Below are 6820 nucleotides of genomic sequence, written 5' to 3'. Positions count from 1 at the left end.
GGTTCAGATTTTGAAATAATGCATTAATTTATAATAATTTACCATCATATTTAGGGTGTCTCATTGAATTTTATTAAAGGGAAAATTCTCTATTAGTACATTGTACTTTGGGCTTACTGCCACTTTGGTTTCCAAAATTTAAAATGCAACAATTTAATACCCGAACTTTCAAAATGTGTTAATCCAGTACTTGCCGTTAACCAGCCCGTCAATCAGCCATTAAATGGCATTTGAAAAGACACAAATGCCTTTCGAGTGTCATTTAATTTTCTTTATCAACCATCCAAACATTGATAAAAGATGAACAATCTCAAATCCTTGCCTCTTCTATTCAAAAAAATTGGGGTTACCAGAATGCCCACTAAGATGTGACCCCAACTTTCATACTAAATTGTTGCATTTTAAAGTTTAAGGACCAAAGTAGCAGTAGGCCCAAAATACAGGATACTAATCAGGAGTTTTACGTTTATTAAATTGAAATTTGAGAGTTTGATTAATGCAATTTTAATGAAGTCGTTATGTAATATATACACTTACATAGGTGGCTTGTTGATATATGGGTAATGTATAACTTCATGCAAACTATTAAAGAGCCCAATTAATGGCTTCATGCACGTTATAATTTGTAAAAAGCATCTGTTATTAACTCTTTTTCATATAAACTATAAAAGTATGCATTTATTATATGATCTTCATATATTTTATTGATCATCAGGACAATTGCACAACTATCTATGTGTCCTCTTATAGTTATATTAACTTATTTATATATAAACTATTAATGTATGCATTTATTATGTGTTTATACCTTATCTATAGTTATTTTTATATTGGATTTAGTGTTATTTATGTATTTATGTGTTTTATATAGGAGTTTCCTTAGGTTGTGTTTGGTTTGAAGAAGAAGGTAGGGAAAGGAAGGGTGTGTTTGTAAAGGATTTTTCTCTACATTTTCCCTTCCTTTCCCTACTTTTTCCTTCAAACCAAACATAACCTTAATGCATACCAATGTATGTGTATATTTCCACCATATATATATATATATATATATATATATATATGTATGTGTGTGTGTGTGTTTCTGAAATGTATTCTAAAAGACTTTTATGATGTCTCTTAAAATTGTTGTTTCATACATTTTTGTGTTGTGATTCTCATAAGAAAAACTAGCTAGAGGCTATATTGTGGTTTGTAAATTATTTATTTCTCTAACTTTTTTCACTCATTTTCCATCCCCCTTCCCAAAATAGGATGTTGGGAATTTTTAGCCAGATTAGATCCAAATTTTGAGATAATAAGGGCATGCCAAAGAAAATTGTTTTAACTTAATGCTTCTTCACTAAAGTTATAAGAAATGGAAATAACAATAGAAGAATGCCAATTTTGTCCCATCTTTGTTAGGAGATTGGGATGTGCTTCAACCTTTTGTAAGCCTTAGGACTCACACTTTTATAGAACTAGCTCTCGATAGGGTTGCCAACGACTCAATGGACTCTTATGATCAGTTTGAGAATAGCGCAAATACAAATATATATAGTGCAAAACCTTGTATTGGGTATTTCTAAACCATGTATTTGTACTATAGATTCTAGTGTAAAGTCACATGCTATGCATGTGTGCAAGTTTATGGTAAAGACTTAAATTGATATTGTACATCGAATTTGACTTGCACTAAAACTAAGGCAAATATCCACTTTATAATAGTATAAATTTATGGGTAAAATACAAATCACCCCTAAAGTTTCTAACAATCATAAAAACCTCCCTTGTAGTTTTATTTTAGCAAAAACTTCCTCTAAACATTTAAAGATCTCGACAAAAACTTCTCTTCCATCAATGATTCAAACAAAAAGCTGATAAAGTAACGAAATTGCCCCTGATCAATTGTAGGGAGTCAATTAAATATTTAATGTTGGAATTGCCCCTGCTTCCACTTCCTCTCGCAATAGAAGGGAATAACGTGAAATCCTTCCCCTGCGTCCACTTCTTCTTCTTCTTCCCCACTGTCTCCATTCTCTTCCATCGAGTCGATTGAATTGGAGCAACCCAAAAGGCACTGTTCATCTTCTTCACAGTGGTAAAAACTATCAGCGGTGCTCACTCATTCTCTCATGAGAACTTCAGGTTTTAGCTAAACCTATTAAAAATGAGTTTCAAGCTGCTACCCAACATAAAGCAACAGAAATGAGTAGTGAACGAAAAAAAAAACCAACAATTGGCAGCAATGGCAACGAGTCCATTACTACTTTGCCCAAGGCCCTCCCAACTTATTAGCAATATACAAGTCCTCATTCCCAAAACTCTATTGCACTATATCTCTGTAACCCCTGGCCAACTCCTAAAGCATTTCAGCTACAGACTTCAGAAATCCTTTAACCTGATCCTTTAGGCTCTCTACTTCAGCATCATCACCTTCGATCCCCTCGACACCTATAAAATCCGCCCTTCTCGTTTCCAGAGCAGCTAGAGTGGTTCCAATTCCGTCGCCGGCATATCTTATCCCTGTGTCCTCCACAAGGCTTGCAAGCTCCTCTCTTCATGACTTCGATGCTGTAACTTCTGACATTTATACAACATACACCCACAAACACCTAATTACAGGATCACAGCATCAAGTTCTTAGAATCCGCTTTCATGAATTTAACACAGAGACGATGCAGGGATGCCAAGTCATTCTCTAGAACTCATTTTAAAGCAGAAGTCGTACATCAATCATCGTAGTAGTTCCGTTGGCGTGATCCGAAAATACATATTGCAGAAACCCTAGCTGACTAGCAATTAATTAATGTACTAGATCCCTCCAAGTAAGTCAATACAAGACGGCTAAAAGGCAAAAGTATCAACACTCTTTTTCTTCCCTTTAAACAGATGGACAGAGACGTGGATGCTGAAATCATTGCTGGCTTGTGCAGGTCTATTTGGGCACTTTAACCGTCATCGCCATTAATGGTCGTTTAAGCTCTTCAACACTCTGATGATCAATTGCTGAAACTCTATTCACTGCCACCGTGAAGAAGATGAGTAGTGCCTTTTGGTTGCTCCGACTCAATCTGCTCGATGGAAGAGTGGGGACAGCGGGGACGGAGAAGAAGAAGAAAATGATGATGATGAAGAAATCAACCAGAAAAAGAAAAACCAGTGAGGGGAGATCTGGGGAAGGATTTCATGCCATTCCCTTCTATTGCGAGAGGAAGGGGAAGCTGGGGCAATTCTAACATTTTAAAATATTTTATCGACTCTCTAACAATTAATCAGGGGTAATTTTGTAATTTTATTGATTTTTTGTCTGAATCACTGACGGAAGGGAGGTTTTTGTTAAAATCTTTAAAAATTAAAGGGAAGTTTTTACTAAAATAAAACTATGTGGAAAGTTTTTATGATTTTCATAAACTTTAGGGGAGGTTTTTATATTTTACCCTAAATTTATATGTGTTTTCTTTCCAAACTAAAGGAGGAGCACAAATGCAGATGTGTAAAAAACCACATATATGGTATTTCTAAACCTTGTATTTGCCCTCTTCCCAAACTAACCCTTATGTCTAAAACCCAATCTGATTAAGATCTAAATGTAATTGAAAATTATATAATTGTATAGAGGTAAATTCAATATTTTATATTGACTTATATATATAAAGTCTACAATTAATGAATTCAGTATTTTACATTTATATAAATGTATTATATATGTACAATTAAAAAGTAATTTATCAACCTTTAAATTTTCTTTATTTTAATAACATTAAAGCTAGTTTGGATTTTAAGTTTCAATAACTAGATTAGATTCGGATATGACTGGATCTAATCTGAATCTAACCCGATTAAAACCCTAGCTCTTAAGTTATTTGCTGATTATACAGTTAGGCTGTGTTTGGTTTGAAAGAAAAGGTAGGGAAAGGACTTTCAAACCAAACACAGCCTTAAGGAATATAATTTTGTAGAAAAAGGAAAGAAAAAAAAATGGAAATGAAATACTGAATGCACCCAGGAGGTATTAATCTCACTAGCTAGTTTTCTTGAAAAGAGTCCTGCTCGTAAAGGAGGTTGGAGACAGCATATTAAACCACTTTTGTTCTTATCATTATGATACCTTTCTTCTACATTTTGTTTTCCTTTCTCGTGCATATCCCCATTGGTTATTTGTTATTTAGTCTCTTGTTTGTTTGCAATGCAATTTTATTTGCATTAGTACAGATAATGCAAATTTTGATTTACTTACATTTTGGGTTTTATACTTTTATTTTACCTTGTTTCAGGCTTTACTTAATTTACTTTATCTGTAATGCAAACAAGCAAAACCAGTCAAAAAGCATAAATCAAAAGAGAATCAAAATTTGCACTTCTATACTTTTGTATCAGTGCAGTTGATGCAAATTTTAATTTACTTTCACTTTGGGTTTTATTTTACCTTGCTTCAGGCTTTATTTTACTTTATCTGCAATGCAAACAAACAAAATCAGGCAAAAGCATAGAATCAAAATTTGCACTCCTATACTGTTGTATCACTGCAAATAAACCATTATAAATGGTTTCATGAGTTAATGTGTCATATGGTATGCATGATGTCCATGGTTCTATGGATGTAGCTATATAATAATAACTAGTGATTGGTTTTGTTCCAACCATCTCGTCATTAAAAGCATACTCCTTACCTAATAAAAGTTTTATAACTGAAGTCTATCTGTCCATAAAATAATCATTTTATTTTGGTATTAAAATGCAGTTTTGGTGGGTTAGTGGGGTTTGTGGTCAGTACACGGGACCCATAGACACAACCCCATGAATCCTCTGCTTATTTGTATTTTGAATCCCATCCTTATAACCAACTCAATTGAGAGTAGAATGGCAATAATAACATAACAAATTGTTTATAGTTGAAACAGGTATACCTAAAAAATCTAACCATTCTAACCGAAGTGTCTCTCATATGTAATGTAATCATGGTTTTCGAACTGTTGTTGACCCAGACAGTCAGACTATTCAGCCTGGGAATCATTTAAACAATCGGTTCCGTTTTATTCCAAACCTGATTCCTGACCAAAAATCATTGAATCAGTCAACGATTCATTGATCTGGATGGTCGAACTGTCAATTCATTCAACGTTTTGTAGCCGTTTTTTAATTTTAATTATTTTATTTTTTTAATTTTTTGCCAGAATAAACTATTCGTTCGAACCGAACGGTCAAACTATTAAACCAAGAACCGGTGACCAAAATAATTCCATTTTCGAGTCATTTTTTAAAACCGTGTGTCTCACCAATTTGTATTGATCAATTGGGCAAAATATATCAAAATTCGCATGAACAAGAAGAGTGTTGATTGGTCAAAATCCTTCTCATATAATGTTTTTTTAGTTCGAAACTGCCTCCCATAATACTGTGCCCCACAACATTTCAAAACACGTGTCCGCCATGAGATATTTCCAATACACGCGAGAATGTGCTGTAGGACGTTGCGGCTTGTGGGGGCTGATTTGATCTCAAGTCTTTCCGGCAGAATAAATATTTTTTTTCCCTAGTTGAGAATGATGATTAGGAACAACTTTCGGCCATCAAACTCACTTGAAGTCATATGATTTGAATATCATTTTTATTTTGACTTGAGTCCAAGTAGTCGTTGTACATGTGAAAGAGTCCACCCCAGAGAAAAATGCAAAGGTATCTGATTTTTAATTTATTATTGTGGGTGGACAGATGTGAATGAGATTCTTATTCTTTAATCCTTGCAAAAGACGCGGAATGGTGTTTAGGTGATTTTAGTTTTTAGGTAGGCCACACGTAAATTAATTACCGACACCCATCAACTGATACTGATTAAAGGGATAATTGTGATTTTATTTATTTAATCACGTTGGTTGGACGTCTCCAATCGTCACATTGAATAAATTACTCTTATTTGGGCTTTGGTTATTCAATATGGTCAATCAAACTGATGTCCCAACTCTCAACCAAACCTTCTAGAAGCTTAGAGTACCCTATCGATTTCAACTATTTCTTTGGAAACTACTATGAAATGGAAAGCCACGCATTAAGCTGCTTTTTGAAAATACCAGCTCAGATGTCAGATCCACTTTCGCTTGTGCATAAGGCTTTCCAACACTGCATTCAAGAATCACCACCCTTGATCTCAACCTTACTCCTTAAATTCATTACACTCACTTACTCCCACTTTGTATATTGATGGTTCATTTAATCCAGTTATAGGGAGTGCAAGACGAGGATTCATCATCAAACACCCCACTGCTAGATTACATATTGCACAAAAAAGTTCATGTTGGGCCATCAATAGTTATGATGCCAAAATATGATTTCTCTTAATGGGCCTTCAAGCAGCAATATCCAGTGACATCATCTTTTGGTATTTTCTGATAGCTCCAACTTGGTTGATTTTGTAAATATAGATCGACAAGTTAAGCATTGGGTGGAACAACTAAATCGCAGCAGACTAAGGCATCTTATCGCGGTCCAAGGTTCAAAATATCGATACGTCGGTAGGGGCGTACCGGACAAATCAATACACATTTTTATTGCATTTTTTATTTTATTTTATTTTTTTGCAACCGGTTCAGGGGGGCGGTTTAGGTCTCCTCTACCCCCTGGACCGGTCAGACCTCCGATACACCCACTGTAGGGGTGTATTAGAGGGGTCCCGGAATGATACGTATCGGCCAATACGGGTCGATACATGTCGATCGATACTTTGAACCTTGTCGCGGTTTTTTTATCTATACGTTTTGTACATATTAATAGACAACATAACCAAATTACTCATCTTTTTGCTTATATGTCGTGCATGGGGCAGTTGAAGAAGGTCTCTTCTTTT

The sequence above is a fragment of the Nelumbo nucifera genome, chromosome 3 (assembly GCF_055504915.1).
Source record: "Nelumbo nucifera cultivar China Antique chromosome 3, China Antique-T2T, whole genome shotgun sequence".
NCBI lineage: Eukaryota > Viridiplantae > Streptophyta > Magnoliopsida > Proteales > Nelumbonaceae > Nelumbo > Nelumbo nucifera.
This window is presented reverse-complemented; position numbering follows the sequence as displayed.